Raw genomic sequence first — 21,980 nt, forward strand, 5'->3', positions numbered from 1 at the left:
ATTTTTTACTTTTTATTAATTACAGTTTATTCACTTTATATCCCCCCATAAGACCCCCCTCCTCCCCTCCCAGCCCCACCCTCCCTCCCCCTTCTTCTCGCTTGCCCCTCCCAAGTCCACTGATAGGAGAGGTCCTCCTCTCCTTCCTTCTGATCTTAGTCTATCAGATCCCATCAGGAATGGCTGCATTGTTCATCTTCTGTGGCCTGGTAGGGCTGCTCTCCCCTCAGTTGTGAACTTGACTTTTTTACTGATGCAGGTACTAAAAGTTTGAGACTGTCCTCTTATGAAAGTTCCATTGGATACAAAATGAGTACGGTATTCCCCAGTCTCCTATGGGGACAAAGGTTCAAGGGACCAAGATCAGCACAAAAGACAAAAAAAAAAAAAAAAAAAAAAAAAAAAAAAAAAAAAAAAAAAAAAACAAAAAAAAAAAAAAAAAAAAAAAAAAAAAAAAAAAAAAAAAAAAAAAACCATGGTCGTGTTTACTTTTCACATTTTCTGATAAGAACTCTAAAATCAATCTGGCTAGTGAGAACCCTTGTATTAGGGAATGTTTCATTTGCAGCTTCTTAGATGACTTCCTCTAATGGAAGGTTTTTTGTTTTTTTTTTTTTTAAGCCGATATTTATGTATACTGACCATGATATACTTTATGCACCCTAACAAAGAAACAAACAAACAAACAACTAACTAAATAAATAAAACACTACCTACCAACTAACCTACCAACCAACCACCACCAACAAAATTCCCAGAGACTTTTGCTGTTATTTGTTACGGGTATAGACCATACAGAGGCAAACCAGCTTAGCTGATGCACCACAATACTGGCTACCTTTTGGAGCCCTTTCTTACCAAGCTCTGCTGAGCTCATCACTTGTTTCTTGAGGTGAGCAGCACATTTCTAATGATATGCCTGTTTTCAGTCCAAGTTGGTCAATAAATTTTCTCCTTTCAGTCTCAGCACAAGTCTATGTCTTTGCAACCATGGTCTGAAAACGAATAGACACTTGTGCCAAATTCTTCCCACCTATAGACAGTTTGTAAAATAAAGTTCACTAGAGGATAACTACTGCCTTTTTGGGGAGTCACCTAGATAAGGCATATTCTAGAAATTTCTAGAGGTTTTTAATTTAATGACAAATTCTCACTCCTTGTCTATTGTTGCTAGGTGTGGTTCTACATGCTGAGTAATTAGCAGTAAGCAAAAGAGAAAAAAGTTTCTTTGAAGAATATAAACTCCAAGGAAGTACATACAGTATGTGTTGGAATGACAAGTGATATGAAGAAGTAACACAGGAGGAGGGAGAAGAGAAGATGAAAGATGGCAGGATTCCAGAGTGAGTATTGGGCTGAGAAACTCGTGGTAAAGTAGATCTTACTGAAATGAAAGCTGAATCAACCTAAGAAAAAATCTTACAGGCAAACAGACTTCTGTGGAAAGAACCTTCTGTTTTCCCATGGTGAAATAGGCACGTAGATCAGTGCCAGGCAGAACAGCACAGGGACAATTTGGTTGTCAGGCTGAGATGTGAACATTATCTGACACATCCAGGTCCTCATTCGTGGATTGGCAGGAAGATTCAATGTTTGATCTGTATTCAGTTTCCAGCTCCCCTATGAGCAAATGAAGGAAGACCCAAACTCAACAACCAAATCCTTTTTAGCTATGATCAGAGCACCTGATGGTTCAATGGTTCTGAAATATTGCAGCTGATCTGGCCTCCCTGAGGAACAATCAGCAAGCTCACATCTTGCTCTGCATGACTGAAGGAAGTCACCAGAGGATTCTCTCACAGACAAAGTGTGGATCTGGTCCAATGGAAAGTTCCATTTTATAACTTTGAAAGCAGAAATTGTTGGCATAAATAGGCTTCCCCACCTCACAAGTTATTGTGTTTAAGACTCGGCTGAATTCCCTATTACAATTAAGCCAGTATATATCTTACTGTGTCTTGCCATTGCCCCCTTGTAATACTTAAGTCATAATACATGCGTGGGATTCCTTTTGTACATGCAGTTGTTAAAAGTGTCAAGGCAGACTGTTTTCTTCTAGTCAGTTTGCTCCTGAGTTAGGAGCTGGAACTTAAAAACAAAAAAACAAAAACAAAAAACCAAAAAACCAAACTCATTTCATTTTTTTAAGTTTTATTAATTACACTTTATTCATTTTGTATCCCCCCATAAGCCCCTCCCCCCTCCCCTCCAGGTCCCACTCTTCCCCCCTTTCTGCATGCATGCATGCCCCTCCCCAAGTCCACTGATAGGGGAGGTCCTCCTCTCCTTCTTTCTGATCTTAGTCTATCAGTTCTCATCAGTGTTTTCACTTTCTTATACAATGTCCTCTAAAGATGTTCTACTTGCCTTAAATTGTGGTGTTTAAAGTTAAATGAGTATACTGTGTGTGTTCTCAGTAGTACAGAGCAGAGAACATTGTCATCTCATTTATTCAAGATATATTTTTATTAATACATCTTAAAATCACACTAGCTCTTCTGGGGATAATTCCATCTCATTACAGGATCTCATTGAGCCAATTGCCAGCTAAAACAATTGTTATTTTCACCTGGGCTCTGCTCAGCCAAATTTCCCCCATGCTCTACTTTTGCTGTTGTTTATTGTAAAGCCTCGGGAGGCACTACACATATTTTCTTATTAAATTTTACCTTAAAGATTGAATACAATGCTTTAGACTGTCAAAATCCTTTCTACTGTGAGTCCACCACCAAATATATTTTCCACCTCCCACCCTGGTTTCATGTCACTGTCATATTAGATGCTGCTGCCTTTGCTATTGTTGTCCAAAGTAGTGAATTTACACTTAAAACAAAACAAAACAAAAAAAGACAAAAAAACAGCAATCTTCTGGAAGTAAACTGCTACACAGTGCTCTGAAATTTAAATTTAATACTTTTAAAACTTTATTTTATATTTATATTATTACATTTATATTTATTCATCATGAAGTTCTTTTAGTGAGCTAAATGAATCAGTTATTGTTCAACACAACAATTTCCAAATCACAGTTTGTGGGAGACAACTGAAATAATCCAATCATCAAATTTACTTGCATGTTTTGTTTTTGTTTTATAACATTGAATATATTGTGACTGAAACACTAGTTACAAGAGTTTGCTTGATGTTTTAACTTCATTGTCCTTGCAATCCCAGGATAGCTGTTTGTTAAATGAATCAAAGAGCTGAAAGACTTACTAGAAACCTCTGTGTTGAAATCAAAAGATACCTTTTAAACAGTCCTGTTGAGTTATTTGTTGTTTGTTAATTGTAGAGAATCTTCTCTATGACCAGCAGTATTTGAGCTTCCTGGAATAAAGTGAGGTAAAGGAACAAAGACAGATAAGTGACTGTTGGAACCTATATGTTAAAAAAGTAAGACATGCTGTAACACATGCACTGTGAGATATCAGTGTACATTTACATATGAATAGACATAGTTTACATAGTTTACAATGTTTTACTTATGCCTGTGTATCTTTATATGCTTGTTAAAATAAAAACCTATGTTAGTAAAGCTGGATAGGGCTGCGAAAATACACAGTTCATATTCTTTTGCTTCTTTTGTGCACGTCCACTAACTTGCAGATGCCTCCATTGGCTAACTGGTGATTAGATCAGCTCTCTGGAGCCTACGCTATACCTTGTTTTCTCCTTGTTATCCTAATTTTTACTCATATTTTTAGCTAGTAGCTTCCAGTCAGTGCTTTCTCCTCAAAGGAAATAGAAGCTATTGGACACAACACTTGTAGATTACTACCTTCTAGAATTTCTTTGCAACGTAGATTCCCCTTTTCCTCAGATAAGTGCTTATACTCCTATTCAATGTCAACATTTCTACTAATTCCCTGGGTTGCACCACTAATTAGTTTTTCAAAGATCTCCAATTATCCATTTTCCTACATATCTCTTGCATTCTCTTTTCCTCTCCCTCCTTCTTCTGGTTTTGAAAACCTAGGACCTCTATTGGTTGGTGTGTCATTTTCCAACACATGTTGTAATCTACTTCATTGCAATTTATATTCTCCAAAGAGAGTTATCTCTTTTTGGTTAATGCTAACTAGCTAGCACATAGAACAATGAGTATTTGTGTAGAATTCAGAAGATAAAAATTGGACCCTTAGCCTACCTTAAGCTACATTCTCATATTTTACATATATTTTCTACTGGAATGTTTTCTCTAGACAATACCTCTCTTGTATATGTTGCCCAAATATTCACTACTTTGTTTCTCTGTTCTCCTTTGAAACAAAATTTCTTTTTTGTTTTTTTTTAATTTCTATTTTTATTTTACAATTTATTCATTATATATCCTGATTAAAGACTCCTTCCTAAACTCCTCCCAGTCCCTTCCAGTTCCCTCCTATTCCCTTCTCTTCTACCATTGAAAGGGAAAGTTCTCCTTTGCTGTCTACCCATAGCTTATCAAGTCTCATCAGGACTGCCTGGATCCTCTTCCTTTGTGGCCTGGCAAGCTCACACTACCAGGGGGAAGGGATCAAAGAGCAGGCAACCAAGTTTATGACATAGGCAGCCCCCACTCCCCTTACTTGGCAACCCACATGGAGACTGAGCTGCCAATTGGCTACATCTGAGCAGGAGGTTAGGTCCTCTCCATGCATGGTCCTTGATTGGTACATCAGTCTCTGCATGACCCCCTAGGCTCAGATTTTTATCTTTGTAGGTTTCCTTGTAAGGTCCCTGCCCCCTCCTGTCCTTCCATTCCCCCTTCTTCCATAAGAGTCCCTGTGCTCCCCAACAGGGGATCAAAGCAGATGCTGAGAAACAAAATTTCTTAAAATGTTTTCTGCACTCACGATTCTATCTTTTATTTAAGTTTTAAAAAGTTTGACGCCTTTTTTTTTTTTCAGAAGACTTTTTATTAAACGTAACACAGGAGAGGATTACCTAAAATACAAACTGAAACTGAAATATCAATAAATTATTACAGGGAAACACTCATGAAATTCTCTGCTATGAACTGAAATGTAAGGAGTCCACCGAAGGCTTGTGTGTTAGATAGTTGGTCAGCCGAGGTGGGAACTTCAGGAGACAGGGTGTGGGGAAAAGACATTATGCTACTTGAGGACAGGCCCTTGAAGGAAATATTGGGATTCTAGCCCTTTCTCTACATCTTGCTCCCACACACCTTTTTTTTTTTTTTTGTAGTTATCATTGGATAAGGAGGCTTGAGGTGCATGTTCCTCACATTTTTATTTTGTTGGACATAGTAACCATGAAAAGTATGAGATGAAATAAACATTTTCTCCTGTTAAGTTCATTTTCTCAGGTCATTTGAAAACAATGCTGTTCCCAAGCAAGTCAATGGGAGTGCTTTTGCTTTCACTAGATAGGTATTTTGGGAGGATAAAGAGAGGATGCAGCAGTTTTTCAGTTTCCAAGTGGGTTTCCTAGTAAGGGGAACACGAACTGTCTCTGACATGAACTCAGTGGCCCTCTCCTTGATCACTGCCCTCTGAGGGGTGAACAGCCTTATCAGGCCACAGAGGAGGAGACAATGAAGACAGTCCTGATGAGACCTGATAGGCTAAGGTCAGATGGAAGGGTAGGAGGACCTCCTACCCTTCCTATCAGTGGACTTGGAGAGAGGCATGGAAGTAGATGAGGGAGGGACGGTGGGGTTGGGAGGGAATAAGGGAGGAATATATAGCTGGGGTACAAAGTGAATAAACTGTAATTAATATAAGAAAATAAACATTTAATTTAAAAAAGAAAAAAAAAGAGAGGACACTGCTTAAATGCTGGTCTCTGTTATTTCTTGGCACCAGTGAGCAAATGAAAGCAGCAGCAATCAGTTCCCTCTGATGTTACAACCCTCATACCAGCCTTTTATATGGGGACCCATAGGTCCATCACAGCTCTTGTTTAGGCTTAGAAAGTCGGAATTCCTCAGGTATCAGGAGCAGTCAGTACTATATCTCCTGAATAGGCCTGTGCTTTCAGGATTCCTCAGTCCTTAGCACCAGTCACTGTTAGTGCTCTTGGCCTAGATACTGAGAGATTTAGAACCTTGAAGACATTAAAGTTTTCTGGAATTCTTGCAACTACTATCTACCTCCCCCGACCCCTGCTCTGTCTCCTTCACATCTTTTATCCTTCCTCACCTTTAGCTTCCTACCCTTTCTTGAATGTTTTCTATTACCTTTCTTCTTTCTTGCATGGCTGCTGTCAAACAGCTGGTTGCCTTGCTGCTTTTGCAGCTGGGCCAGCTGATTGCTCGGCTGTCATTGGCCTGCCATTCGACTACCTCTGCTACCACTGCAATCTCTAGAAGTTCTGTGGCTTCTTTCTTCTGCTGTCTCTGCTAGCTATTTCTTCATGCTCCCAGTCTTTATAGATACATAGGTTTATCATAACAGTTGAGTTTTGCTTGTTTCAAATGGATGTGATCAGAGCTGTGTAGTTTTTGTACTCTCTTCTACTCCATGTTTGTGAAACCTCCTGTGAGTTGCAGCTTATACATGCTCTTTTCCATCCTTGTGTATTACATGAGTGCACAGTGGTTTACTACAGTTTTACCATGGTTAGACTTTCGATAGGATTTTACAGTTTATTTAAATTGAATGAAGTCACTCTGGGAATTTTTGCTGATATCCCTTGACTTTTAACCTATACGTGCTTCAACGTGATATAAACCAGAAGGTAAATTGCTTAGTCGCAGGCTCTCATATATTCAATTTTAATAAGACCACGTTACTTTTCAAAGGGTGTCGATTACTATCTCACAGTGAGTGTGACAAAGCAAGCGCACCTGTACAAATCCTTGCACGTATTTACTGATTTAGTCTGTTACGCTTGTTGATCACATAGTGCTCCAGCAGTGACCCCCCTTTGGAGAAGTATCTGCTCATGTCTCTTGCTGGTCAAAGCTATTTGACTATTTTTATATCTTATGAATTTGTGGAAATTCTCCATATTCTTGTTATTAGTTTTATGTCAGCTATATGTGAGGAAACTAGCCTTAATATCTTAATTTCTGAATAATTGCAAAGAATAAAATTAAGTCAATTTTACAAGTATTTCTTTGTACTTAGAGCTTTCATGCTTTGTAAGTCTCTTGAGCTAATGGTATAAAGTTAAACTTCTGTATTATTTTTTGAAAAAAATTGTTATTTTGTATTTGGCCTTTACTCCATTAGAAAGTGATTTTATGGTATGCAGTATAGGCTAATTTTATTTTCTTCCCACCCTATAAAACGATAATTTCCTCTTAGTCACACACCTGGTTTCCTCGTTCGTTTGATCTAGGTCTCTGCTTCATGTTGTCGTTCAGTGGGACTTTCCTGGCTGTGCTAATGGAGGCTGCAACTTCTTTTTTTTTTTTTTCATTTTTTTTTGAATTTTATTTTTTTTCTTAGTTAAATTTTATTAACTCTGTATCCCAGCCGTGTCCCGATCCCTCATTCCCTCCCAGTCCCTCCCTCCCTCATCTCCACCGTGCCCCTTTCCAAGTCCACTGATAGGGGGACATTCTCCCCATTCATCTGATCCTGTTTTATCAGGTATCTTCAAAACTGGCTGCAAAGCTCTCCTCTGTGGCCTAACAGGACTGCTCCTCCCTTGGGGGGTGGGGAGGCCAAAGAGCCAGTCATTGAGTTCCTGTTAGAAATAGTCCTTGTTCCCCTCACTATGGGAAACCAATTGGTTACTGAGCTACCACAGGCTACATCTAAGCAGAGGTTCTAGGTTACATTCATACATGGTCCTTGGTTGCATGTCAGTCTCAGAAAAGACCCTGTGCCCAGATATATTTGGTCCTTGTGGAGCTCCTATACTTTCCTCATCAGACTAACTCCCCTTCTTTCTTATGATTCCCTGTACTCTGCCAAAGGTTTGGTCATGAGTCTTTGCTTTGAAAACACTGCTACTTAGAGTCTTTCAAATGTGCTCAGTAGACTCCTGTCAATGTTCAATGCGCATCCCATCTGTCTTTCAAAACGAGGATTGATCATCTTACCCCATGTCCGCTCTCTTGATTATCTTTTTTAGGTGTATAGATTTCATTATGTTTATCATATCTTATAGGTCTATATAAGTGAGTATATACCGTGTTTGTCTTTCTCCTTCTGGGATATTTCACTCAGGATGATCTTTTCTAGATCCCACCATTTGCCTGCAAATTTCATGATTTCCTCATTTTGATTGCTGAGTAGTATTCCATTGTGTAAAAATACCACAATTTCTGTACCCATTCCTCCGTTGATGGACATCTGGGTTGTTTCCAGGTTCTGGCTATTACAAATAAAGCTGCTATATACATGGTTGAGCAAGTATCCCTTTTGTGTACTTGAGCAAAGTTTGGGTATATACCTAGCAGTAGTATAGCTGGGTCTTGAGGAAGCACTATTCCTAATTGTCTTAGAAAGTGCCAGATAGATTTCCAGAGTGGTTGTACCAGTTTACATTCCCACCAGCAGTGGAGGAGGGTTCCCCTTTCTCCACAACCTCTCCAGCATGTGTTGTCCCTTGAGTTTTTCATCTTGGCCATTCTGGTGGGTGTAAGGTGATATCTCAGGGTCGTTTTGATTTGCATTTCCCTGATGGCTAATGAGGATGAGCATTTCTTTAAGTGTTTCTCTGCCATTCGATATTTCTCTGTCGAGAATTCTCTGTTTAGCTCTGTTCCCCAGTTTTTAATTGGATTACTTGGTTTGCTGCTTTTCAGCTTCTTTAGTTCTTTGTATATACTCGATATTAGTCCTCTGTCAGATAAGGGGTTAGTGAAGATTCTTTCCTAATCTGTAGGCAGGCGTTTTGTTTTGATGACAGTGTCCTTAGCCTTACAGAAGCTTTTCAGTTTCATGAGGTCCCATTTATTGATTGTTGCTCTTAGAGCCTGTGCTGTTGGTGTTCTGTTCAGGAAGTTGTCTCCTGTGCCAATGAGTTGTAGGCTGTTCCCCACTTTTTCTTCTAACAGATTTAGAGTATCTGGTTTTATGTTGAGGTCTTTGATCCACTTGGACTTTAGTTTTGTGCAGGGTGATAAATAGAGATTTATTTTCATTTTTCTGCATGTGGACATCCAGTTGGACCAGCAACATTTGTTGAAGATGCTGTCTTTTTCCATTGAATGGTTTTGGCTTCTCTGTCAAAAATCGAGTATTCATAGGTGTGTGGGTTTATTTCTGGGTCTTCTATGCGGTTCCATTGATCCTCCTTTCTGTTTTTATGCCAATACCATGCAGTTTTTATTACTATTGCTCTGTAGTACAACTTGAGATCAGGGATGGAGATACCTCCAGATGATCTGTTGTTGTACAGGATTATTTTGGAGATTCTGGGTTTTTTGTTTCTCCATATGAATCTGAGAATCTTTTTTTCAAGGTCTGAAAAGAATTGAGTTGGTATTTTGATGGGAATTGCATTGAATCTGTAGATTGCTTTTGGCAAGATGGCCATTTTCACAATGTTAATCCTACCAATCCATGAGCACGGGAGATCTTTCCATCTTCTGAGATCTTCTTCAATTTCTTTCTTCAGAGACTTGAAGTTTTTCTCAAACAGGTCTTTCACTTGCTTGGTTAATGTCACCCCAAGGTACTTTATGTGGTTAGTGGCTATTGTGAAGGGTGTTGTTTCCCTAATTTCTTTCTCAGCCCTTTTGTCTTTGGTATACAGGAGGACTTTTGATTTTTTTGAATTGAATTGGTATCCTGCCACTTTGCTGAAGGTGTTTATCAACTGGAGGAGTTCACTGGTTGAATTTTTGGGGTCTCTCATATATACTATCATATCATCTGCGAATCGTGACACTTTGACCTCTTCTTTTCCGATTTGTATCCCCTTGATCTCCTTTAGTTGTCTTATTGCTCTGGCTAGGACTTCAAGTACTATGTTGAAGAGGTAGGGAGAGAGTGGGCAGCCTTGTCTTGTCCCTGATTTCAGTGGGATTGATTTAAGTTTCTCTCCATTGAGTTTGATGTTGGCTATAGGCTTGCTGTATATTGCCTTTACTATGTTTAGATATGTGCCTTGTATTCCTGATCTCTCCAAGACTTTAAACATGAATGGGTGTTGGACTTTGTCAAATGCTTTTTCAGCATCTAAGGAGATGATCATGTGGTTTTTCTCCTTCAGTTTGTTTATGTGGTGGATTACATTGATGGATTTCCGTATGTTGAACCACCCTTGTATGTCTGGGATGAAGCCTACTTGGTCATGGTGGATGATATCTTTGATGTGTTCTTGGATTCGGTTTGCAAGTATTTTATTGAGTATTTTTGCATCAATGTTCATAAGAGAGATAGGTCTGAAGTTCTCTTTTTTTGTTGGGTCTTTGTGTGGTTTAGGTATCAGGGTGACTGTTGCTTCATAGAATGTTTTTGGTAATGTACCTTCTGTTTCTATTTTGTGGAATAGTTTGAGGAGAATTGGTGTGAGCACTTCTTTGAAGATCTGGTAGAATTCCGCACTGAAACCATCTGGCCCAGGGCTTTTTTTGGAGGGGAGACTGTGAATGACAGCTTCAATTTACTTGGGGGATATAGGGCTGTTCAGTCTTTCTACCTGATCTTGACTTAATGTTGGTAGATGGAATCTATCAAGAAAATTGTCCATTTCATTTAGGTTTTCAAATTTTGTGGCATATAGGCTTTTGTACTATGACCTAATGATTGTTTGAATTTCCTCTGTGTCTGTAGTTATGTCACCCTTTTCATCTCTGATTTTGTTGATTTGGATAGATTCTCTCTGCTTTTTAGTTAGTTTGGCTAAGGGTTTGTCTATCTTGTTGATTTTCTCAAAGAACCAGCTTTTTCTTTCATTGATTCTTTGAATAGTTTTATTTGTTTCTAATCGATTGATTTCAGCCCTGAGTTTGATTATTTCCAGCCTTCTGCTCCTCTTGGGTGTATCTGCTTCTTTTTTTTCTAGGGTTTTCAGTTGGGCCATTAAGTTGTTTGTATGTGATGTTACGAATTTCTTCTTGCAGGCACTTAGCGCTATAAATTTTCTCCTGAGCACTGCTTTCAATGTGTCCCATAAATTTGGGTATATTGTACCTTCATTTTCATTGAATTCTAGGAAGTCTTTAATTTCTTTCTTTATTTCTTCCTTAACCCAGCTGTCGTTGAGTAACAGGTTGTTCAGTTTCCATGTGCGTGTAGGCTGTTTGTTATTTCTGTTGTTGTTGAGGTCCAGCTTAAGTCCATGGTGGTCAGATAGAATACAAGGAATTATTTCAATCTTTTTGTATCTGTTGAGGCTTGCTTTATGACAAACTATATGGTCTACTTTGGAGAAGGTTCCAAGCGGTGCTGAAAAGAAGGTATACTCTTTTGAGTTTGGATGAAAAGATCTGTAGACGTCTATTAGGTCCATTTGATTTAGGGTCTCTGTAAGTGTTTTTATTTCCCTATTTGTTTTCTGTCTAGTTGATCTGTCCCTTGGTGAGAGTGGAGTGTTGAAGTCTCCCACTATTAGGGTTTTAGGATCAATGTGTGATTTAAGCTTTAATATTGTTTCATTTACGAATATAGGTGCTCTTGTATTTGGGGCATAGATATTCAAAATGGTGATGTCCTCTTGGTGGATTTTTCCTTTGATGAGAATATAGTGGCCGTCCTTATCTTTTTTGATTAACTTGGGTTGAAAGTCTATTTTATTAGATATTAGGATGGCTACTCCCGCTTGTTTTCTGGAACCATTTGCTTGAAAGACATTTTTCCAGCCCTTTACTCTGAGGTAGTGTTTATCTTTGTTGCATAGGTGTGTTTCTTGGATGCAACAGAATGATGGATCCTGTTTCTGCAACCATTCTGTTAGTCTGTGTCTTTTAATTGGGGAGTTGAGTCCGTTGATGTTGATAGAAACTAGTGACCAACAATTGTTACTTACTTTAGATGTGGTGTTGGTGGTGTCACTGAGTTTCATTGCTTGTCTTCTTTTGTTTGTTTTTTTTTTGTTGTTGTTGTTGTTGTTGTGTAGTTATCTATTTCCTCTGTTTCCTTCAATGTAGTTGTTTTCTTTGGTTTGGAGTTTCCTTTCTAGTAACTTCTGTAGAGCTGGGTTACTATGTAGATATTGTTTAAATTTGGTTTTGTCTTGGAATATCTTGAATTCTTCGTCTAAGTTGATTGAAAGTTTTGCTGGGTATAGTAGTCTGGGTTGGAATCTGTGGTCCCTTAAGGACTGTATGATTTCTGTCCAGGCCCTTCTGGCTTTCATAGTTTCTGTTGAGAAATCTGGTGTGATTCTGATAGGTCTACCTTCATATGTTACTTGGCCTTTTTCCCTTGCTGCTTTTAGAATTTTTTCTTTGTTTTGTAGGTTCAGTGTTTTGACTATGATGTGACATGAAGAGTTTCTTTTCTGGTCTAGTCTACTTGGTGTTCTGTAGGCCTCTTGTATGTTTATGGCCATCTCCTTCTTTAAGTTGGGAAAGTTTTCTTCTATAATTTTCTTGAAAATATTTTCCGGACCTTTGAGCCTGATGTCTTCTTTTTCTTCTAAGTCTATTATTCTTAGGTTTTGTCTTTTCATGGTGTCCTTGATTTCTTGGATGTTTTGTGTTTGGAACTTTTCTGATTTTATTTTTTCTTTGAGAGACGTGTCAATTTCCGCAAGTGTATCTTCGGCTCCTGAGATTCTTTCTTCCATCTCTTGTATTTTGTTGGTGATGCTTATCTTTGTAGTTCCTGATCTTTTCTCTATGTTCTCCAGCTCCTGGTTTTTCTCTATTTGTGTTTTCTTTATTGATTCTAATTCTGTTTTCATGTCTTGCACCATTTCCTTCATCTGTTTGAATGTGGACTCCTGCTTTTCAATGATAGCTTCTATTTTTTTGTCCGTTTCCTCTCTATGTATCACTAATTGTGCCTCTACTTCTTTGGGTATAATTGCCTGTATTTCTATGAGAGCTTTGTTTATTTCTTCTTTATTTGCCTTCATTTGTGTGGACATTTCTTTGAGAGCTTTGTGCATTTCTTCTGTTTGCCTCAATTTTCGTGGTCATTTCTCTGAGAGCACGATTTGTTTCCTCTTGGTTAGTCTAGATTTCTTTGGTTATTTCTCTGAGGACTTTGTTCATTTCATCTCTATGGGCCTCTAATAGCTGGAGAAACATAGTTTTGAGGTCGTTTTCTTGTATATCTAGTGAATTGAAGTGTCCATTGTTTTGTGGGGTTGCTGGTGAGGTCATTATGTCCTGATTTTTGTTGGGAGTGTTCTTACGTCTGCCTCTAGCCATCTGGTTATTTATAATCCTCACTGGTTGTTCGTTGAGATTGTAGTTTGGGCTATGATCCTCTCTTTCTGTTTTTGTGGACTGTTTTTTCAGGAAGATGAGAGAGGTTCACTGCTTTTGGTGTGTGCACTATGTTTTCAGTTTTGCCTAAGTAAAGAATGTGATGCTGGCGCTATTTGCGTGTGCTTTTAGCAGGCGCAGTGTGCATGCGCGGATTCTCTGACTATTGCAGTGGCCTGCAAGCCACTATTACGCAGTTCTGACTGAGATCCAGGGATTGTTTGCCTGGATTACCCTGGTGGACCCGCAAGGCAGAGGCTTCAATGTTGGGGACGCTATCCCAAGAATCCCTCTGATGCCCACACTAGGACTGTGGGTGGCAGGGATCTCGTCTGGTTGCTTCTGTGGAGAGGCCCTGGGTCTTGAGCAATCTCTCCCTAGAAGGCTCACTCACTCTCTTGCAGGACCAGTTGGAATGCACAGGGGTTCCCCTTGCTCACTACTCTCTGTTTTGGTCCTGCTGCGGAAGTGCACGGGTAGGCTAACAGTCAGCTCTGTGACACTGTGGCCACAGGACTCAGTGTCCACCTTTCCTGTGTGCTGCCTCTTTGTTCTTTTCCTCTGCCAGGAGGGGTTATGTTGACTGGTCCCTGGGTGGCGCGGGAAAGAGTTAGGGTGAGTGTACTCAATCCCAGATCCCGGGCCCAGATCTCTCTGCCAGAAGCAGCCTAGCGATAGAATCTATGTTTGCTGATCCCAAGAGAGTACCGGGTAGGGTTGAGTGTCCTCAGATCCAGAGCTTGGGTTTCTCTGCTAGGGGCCGCTGGAGAGAGGGTGCTGTGTCCTTGGCAGGCTGCCTCTCTGTCCTTCCCCTCTGACCTTCTCCTCTGCTAGGGCAAGCTTATGGAGGTGCTCTCAGGGGAGTGCCAGCAGGGGTTGGGGCTTCTCAGTCAGATCCTGAGCCCTGAGCTGGCGTTTCTCTGCCAGGGGTCGGGGGGTGGGGCGCCGGTGATAGAACTTGCTGCTAGACCTTATTGCGCTGGACCCAGGATAATCTCAGGACATGTAGAATGACCACAGTCCCAGATCCTGAGCTGTAGTTTGTTGGCTAGGAGCGGCGGCAGCACTGGAGTTCCAGCACTGTGAAGCCGCTGTGCGCCTCTTTATCCTTCTGCTCTGCTGCGGCAGGGTGATGGCGGCGTTTGGGGGAGTGCCCGAAAGGATTGGGTTTTCTCAGCCCTGATCTCGGGTTGGGGTACAGACAATGTGGTCTGTGGCAGATTCTGCTGGCCGCCTCCTGCCTCCTCCGAAGAGGGAGTAGGGATTTTGAGCTGGGCGCGCAGCTGCAATCAGTGTGCGGAGGGAGTTCAATTGTGATGGTGGCAGGTACCCGCTGTGGTCGGAGAGACCTTCCAGGGAAAGACTGGGTGACCCGTGACCAGTCTGGCAACTTTCCTTCTCTGTGGGGTTTTTTTTTTTGCAACTGGGACTCGCAGCCTTAGGCACCCTTGTGCCCACCGATCAGCCTGGGAAATTGATCGGGACAAGCAGGCTTGCAGCACCAGCCCGGAGACCCAAAGCCCGAGTTAGCTGGGTTCTCTTCTGGGTTCTTGCTGGGCAGCCAAGTATGGACCCGACCGATTCCCATGCCGTGGGAGCCTCCCCTCACCTGGGAAACACGATTGATCGCTGTTGTTTTAGGGCCCAGAGTTCAGTCTCCTGGTCGCTGCACGGAGTGTGTTGTCCAGCTTCTCAGACATGGTGTTTTCCCGGTGCCGCCATCTTGGCCCCCAGGCTGCAACTTCTACCTACTAAGTAGGCATAGTGCAGCCTGTAGGATTTCATTCCAATATAACAATCCATGCAGTTTAGTGTTTAATGTCTCTTTTGCTGTTGGAAGGTAAGCACAATGAGAGAAGAAATATCTGCCTATTTTATTCATCCATCAAAGTACCTAGATAGTTCCTGGGCCTGACTAGGTAATCAATATTTGTTCAGTTTAATGAATGAATAAAATGAGAGAGAACGCTTTATTCAAGTCAGTATCCGCACTCCTTTGTCTAACTGTGTGGACACTGAATTGGTAGCCAGTGAAAATTTTAATATAGTGCATTGACCATCTGTGATATTTTTTATTAGCACTTACACAGTACTCACAAATACATATTTGGAAAAAAAAAGAAAAAAAAAAACCTTTAGAGGTCCTAAAGCTACTCTTTGCACCACTAGGTTTCTGTGCCCTGACAATTTATTCAGAGAAGGTCTTTTTTTTTCTTTTTTTAAAAATTTTTTATTAATTACACTTTATTCATTTTGTATCCCCCCATAAGCCCTTCCCTCCTCCCATCCCGATCTCACCCTCCCTCCCCTTTCTGCATGCAGGCCACTCCCCAAGTCCACTGATAGGGGGGTTTTCCTCTCCTTTCTGATCTTAGTCTATCAGTCCTCTACTGTGGCCTGGTAAGGCTGCAGGAGGAGGCTGATCACCTCAGGGGGAGGTGATCAACGAGCAGGCCAATCAGATTATGTCAGAGGCAGTTCTTCTTCCCATTACTATGTAACCCACTTGGACACTGAGCTGCCATGGGCTACATCTGTGCAGGGGTTCTAGGTTATCTCCATGAATAGTCCTTGGTTGGAGTATGAGTCTCTGGGAAGTTCCCTGTGTTCAAATTATCTTGTTCTGTTGCTCTCCTTGTCTTTAAAGCATTCTTTTTTTGTGTGTGTGACAGGAAATGTGTGACAGTCTAGTCAGGGGGACAAGAGCAGAGTGGCCCTTACCTTCAAGAAGCTTGTGGTTTGATAGCAAACAGTTTGAAAATCATAAAATTAAGGCAGGTAAATTTAACTCCAGGTGTTAGGATTAAGATAGGGTTCCAATAATGCTGGGCTAATTGCAGAGAAAGCTTAAAGAACTAAAAGGTGCATGGAGCATGGGAGGAGGCCCTCAGCCACAATCCCTGGAGTCCTCTAAGGACTTGTGTTAGTGTGTGAGTCAGCCCATTAACTGAGGGCTTAAATTAATCCCTTGAGGGTAGATTGCACAGGCTTTGAAAGACTCTTGAGTAAACCTTCTTTGAAGGACCTGTCTCAGGGATGTAGTTTGAGCCTTAGTTCACTTAATTTCTCTCTCTATATATGTATTCATATATATATATATATATATATATATATATATGCATATATATGTATGTATATGTATTCAATTGACTAAATACATATTTAGCACCTGCTTTGTATCAGGATCTGTTTCACTTCATTTACTTATGTTGCTCACTGTGTCTTCATCCTTCACAATAATATGGCCACTTCTACTATTTTCATGTTTAAATTAGAGGTCCAAGGTTCAGAGATGTTAACATGTTTGCTTAAAATAAAAAGACATTTAAGTGGTAGAAATGGGCTCTGTACCCTGGCAGTCTGTTATGAGATCAGAATGCTGACCTCTTTTTTCTGCCTTTATTTAAATTACTAACGCATTTATTTATGAAGCAGCTAGTTAATACGTGCCGTCTCTGTTTTCAGTGTTACATTAAGATCTGAGATATTGAGTGAATTAGACATACCTCTTTTTGTGTTATCAGTCACTTGGTTGGCCATATGTAATCAAGTTATAAGTACCCTTGAACTTTGCAAAGAACAGGATCATTCTAAGCTTCAAATAATAAAATTATATGTGAGCATTATTGCAAACCGCATAGACCTCTACAATCAGTAGACTCTAATAATTTGTATTATTTAATTAAGGTTCCAATAAGTAAATAATGATTTTTAAAGAGAGTTCTTTGTTGTAATTTGGCATTTCTTCTAATCTCTTTTGGATTTTCCCCTTTTATCTAAGAAGTGTGAAATATTTATTTGTAAGGTAACAGTATAAACATGCCCCAGATATGACAATTTGAATTTGATATTAAAAAGAAGCTGGAGCAAGAGCTCTCAGTACATTTAAAACATAACCAAGGCAAATCTGGACGCTCATGTCGATATTATGACCACTTGAAAGATATATGAGGATTTCCCTGAGTTCACGATCGTCCAGGAGTACATTTTGAGTCCCTGGCCTGTCTGGGATGGAGAGAAATACCGTGTTTCTAAAACTAATACAAAGCAAAATAAAACGAATATAAGACAAAAAAAAAAAATCCAGGAAAAAAAAATGAGAACAAACAAACAAAAAACAGGCAACAGCAACAGCAAAACCACAAAAACTATTAAATGTACAAAATGTTTGATTTTTACACACATTTTAAGGATACAAATAATGGTGAAACAGACCAAGCAAAGCAAAACCAAACCAAACAAACAAACAATATATATATATATATATAAAACACAAGGACTCCATCTTGTGTAGGACCTCAGGAAAAGACGGCCCTGTCCATGGTTTTGATATCTGATGGGTGACACACACCTCCCCGTGGGGGGGGGGAGGGCAGCCTTGCCAGTCCACAGAGGAAGACAATGCAGCCACTCCTGCTGAGACCTGATAGACTAGAATCAGAGGGAAGGAGAGGAGGACCTCCCCTCTCAGTGGACTGGGAGAGGGACACAGGTGGGGAAGAGGGAAGGTGGGACTGGGAGGGAGGGAGGGGGCGATACAAGGTGAATAAACTGTAAGTAATAAAAAGAAAAAAAGGAAAAAGGAAGAGCAGAATATCCATTCTATGTCTGTGTTAGTAAAGTCTGGAGGCAAGATAGAAAGCTAATTAAATGACCTTCCCCTGTAACTCTACCATGGCTCAGTATCCTCATCTGCAACTTGGGGTGGGTGGTCATGGTATGCTGCATTGCAGAGTTACTGTTCATTAGCTGCATTAAGTCAGTGTAAGAAAGCTGTTAACGCTTTCTGGTACTAGTAGTCTGAAATTTCTGTTATTGCCAGCTAGAAACCTTAAATATTCATTTTCTAAAAAGAGCTATTATTATTATTATTATTATTATTATTATTATTATTAAATGTAGAAAAACCTTACTAGGCGTTTTTTTTTTCTTTGATTTTTGACTGTTAAAGGTCATTTCTGTTGCCTTATATGCAAGACAAAGCAGTTACATGCGATTTCACAAAACTGAAAGTCAAGTAGCAGTTTAGATAACCACAAATGCAGTACAGAGTTTGGAAGAGAGGCTTAAAACCTCTCTGGACATGTTTGTTAAATTGTCCTCAGCATCTCCACGTAGATTCTATTATTTCTACAAATTCTCTCACCATACTGCATTTTATGTCAGGATGAACACAACCACTATCTGACCCTAGCCTATTAGGTCTCATCAGGACTGGTTGCATTGTCTTCTTCTGTAGTCTGGCAAGGCTGCACCCCCCACAGGGAGGTGATCAGAGAGGCTGTCACTGAGTTCATGCCAGAGAAAGCTCTTGTTCCCATTACTAGGGAACCCACTTAGATACTGAGTCTATGGGCTACATCTGAGCAGCTACATCTCTCCATGCATTGTCCTTGGTTGGGGTTTCAGTCTCTTCAGGGACCCCAGGGCTCAGTTTTTGTTTGTTTGTTTGTTTTTGTTTTGTTTTGTTTTGTTTTGGCTCTGTTGTTCTCCTTTTGGAGCTTCTGTCCCCTTCAGGTCTTTCTTTCTCCACCTTCTTTCATAAGGTTCCCAAAGTTAGGCTATGTGTCTCAGCCTCTGCTTCAATACCTGGATCAATAGAGCCTTTCGAGGCCAGAGGCCTTCTGTGGTAGGCTCCTGTCCTGTTCCCTGTCTTCTCCTGCTTCCAATGTCTATGCATTTGTCCTTCTGAATGAGGATTGAGCATTTTCCCTAAGGTCTTTCTTGCTGTTTAGCTTCTTTAGGAGTATATATTTTAGTACGCTTATTTCTATCCCACATCATAATCACAAAAGTTGCTGTTTCTTGACTGATCATGGTTTAAGATTTCCTGCCTTATTGGCATCTCAGAATCCATTCCTTGGATAGTTTTTGTAACTTTAATAGAAAACTTCTCTAGATATAAACCTTCCTCTAGCCCAACACGAGACACTTTTTCAAGTTTTGCAGGAAGAATTAAAAAAATTTAAGTTGTAATCTAAAAGTCTGGAGAGGTGGCTCAGTGATTTAGAGTGTTTGCTGATAAGGGAGGTCCTCCTCCCCTTCCATCTGACCCTAGCTTATCAGGCATCTTCAGAATTGGCTGCAAAGTCCTCCTCTGTGGCCTACCAAGGCTGCTCTTCCCTCAGGGTGGGGAAGGCCAAAGAGCCAGCCATTGAGGTCATGTCAGAAATAGTCCCTGTTCTCCTTACTAGGGAACCCACTTGGATACTGAGCTACCATGGGCTACATCCGAGAAGGGGTTCTAGGTTATATCCATACCTAATCCTTGGAAAGGGGCAAGGAGGAGATGAGGGAGAGAGGGTGGGATTGGGAGGGAATAATGAGGGGGCTACGGCTGGGATACAAAGTAAATAACCTGTGATTAATATACAAAATAAAAATTATAAAAAAAGAGTGTTTGCTGTTCCTGCAGTGGATGAGAGTTCAATTTCTAGTCCTAGAAGATCCAATGCACACTTTTAGCTTCTGAGAAACCCCATATATATGTCATACCTAGAAAGATATGTATACATACATGTAAGTATACATAATGAATAAATGAATATTTTAAAATGTATTCTAAAATTTTAGATATAACTTTGACTAACATTTATGTCCATCTCCTTTTATATATATCATATAAAAACTTTCATTATAGAAACTAATTTTATAACTGTATTTTGAACTACAAAGCTTAACTTTATTAATATAGCACACTCAGTATTTATTAATGATGAATGGTAAATTCTTGGGTGACAAGTACATATGTTGAAGGGGATACTTTGCTTTATTGGTCATTATTATCTTTTTCATAAGATTGTAAGGTCTTTGAAACCATGAAGATGCTAGTTGATTAATTTTATATCCCTCCTAAAAGTTAGGCTTATTAAACATTTAATAGTTGAATTAGTTATCTTTGATTTGTAGGAAAAAAAACTATTCTGAAATAAGTTTTATTTGGTCTATGAGTCAGGATTCAACAATGGTTTGACTTGTAAGTTCTTCACATGATAACAGGCTAAAATAATGTGGAGTTTTGAATCAACCGGAAGTGTGACTGAAATTAGAGAATTTGCTTGCGAGATGGCTCCCTCACTGACTTGACACTGGCTGTTGGTTATAGGTTCTAAGTCTTTACTATAAGATTTAACACAGGGATAGTATAGCATGTTCATGGCAGGAAGGCTGTTTGACCTGGATGATAAAATCAAGGGTAAAAGGATTAATAATATGGATATAACTGCATAAAATTAGTACATCCGGAGCTTATCTTTAGCTAGCTAGTTAACCCAAATAACAGCACAGGGAAACTATGGTTTATTTAATTATCCTTGACTACTATTATTCCATCCTAAACCTCTAAGCTAACCTAGCTTCCTCCCAGCTAAGGTATCCATAACACTTGCATTTTTTGTTTATTCTTGTTTGGTTCCAGTTCTCTTCTCCTGATGCTTCTTGGACCTCTTCTTGTGGCTGCCACTTCCTTCACTGTGCTGTGCTTGGCCACACCACAGTTTTTAGGTTCACAGAGGGCACATGTTATTCCTGCTTTCCACATATAACTTGGAATTGCCTCACTAGATCCCTCCTCCTCCCCCTCTCTGGGAAGCCCTGGGGTCTAATTTGGTGGCTCCTTAGTGAAGCATGTGTCTGACCAGCAAGAACACTTCTTAGGTTGGCTTTTGGTCTGAGAAAGCAGCTCCGTTAGCCTCCTGCCTAGCTAGGAACTGTGTAGGTTCACTTATGGCCCACCTGAATAGTGGGAATGCTTACTTAATGAAAACAAGATAGGAACATGTTGGAAGAACCCACTGTCACCCACAGTGCCAGAAATCCATATTTACTGTAATCAATATTTCTGACTTGAGTTATCCAGATACATGAACATTATAGAAAAGGGAATATCTAACTCTTCTCTTTCTGAAAAAGAAATGATGGTTTTAGAAATCTTGGTCATTTTTCAATATTTGGTAATGACTATATTGTTCTTCATATTAGTAACATTATTAGAATTTTAATATTACTTTAGTATTTTTAACTTTTAAAAGAAAGCATTTAATGGGAGACTTGACATTTGATCAACCATGTTTGTAGCAGCTTGATTTGTAATAGCCAGAAGCTGGAAACAACCCAGATGCCCCTCAACTGAGAAATGGATACAGAAATTGTGGTACGTCTACACAATGGAATATTACTCAGCAATGAAAAACAAGGAAATAATAAAATTTGCAGGTAAATGGTGGGAACTGGAAAGGATCATCCTGAGTGAGCTGTCCCAGAAGCAGAAAGACACGCATGGTATATACTCACTCATATAGACATATAATATAGGATTAAACCTACTAAAATATGTACAGCTAAAGAAACTAATCAAGAGGGAGGGCCCTGACTAAAATGTTCAATGCCCATCCTGAAAGGAAAAGAGAATGGACATCAGAAGAAGAAGAACAAAACAGGAAACAAGTTAGGAACCTGCCACAGAGCAGGTTCAGAGGGCCTCTGAAAGGCTCTGCCCTGCAGACTATCAAAGCAGATGCTGAGACTTATGGCCAACTGTTGGGCAGAGTGCATGGAATCTTATGAAAGAAGAGGGAAATAGTAAGATCTGGAGAGGACAGGAACTCCACAAGGAGAGCAACAGAATCAGAAAATTTGAACACAGGGGTCTTTCCTGAGACTCATACTCTAACCAAGTACCATGAATGGAGATAACCTA

At 39.9% G+C, this 21,980-nt stretch overlaps 1 long non-coding RNA gene across 1 annotated transcript in view; it reads left to right on the forward strand.

Annotated features, from left to right (window-relative positions):
- Positions 1-1,185: 1,185 nt before the first annotated feature.
- Positions 1,186-21,980, forward strand: part of LOC129689062 (uncharacterized) — a 44,037-nt gene continuing 23,242 nt past the window's right edge. Inside the window, exon 1 of the long non-coding RNA XR_008722029.1 lies at positions 1,186-1,343. This is a non-coding gene — a long non-coding RNA (uncharacterized LOC129689062). The remainder of the gene's footprint in view (positions 1,344-21,980) is intronic.

This window comes from Psammomys obesus, unplaced genomic scaffold (assembly GCF_907164565.1).
Source record: "Psammomys obesus unplaced genomic scaffold, mPsaObe1.curated_primary_1811, whole genome shotgun sequence".
Classification (NCBI taxonomy): domain Eukaryota; kingdom Metazoa; phylum Chordata; class Mammalia; order Rodentia; family Muridae; genus Psammomys; species Psammomys obesus.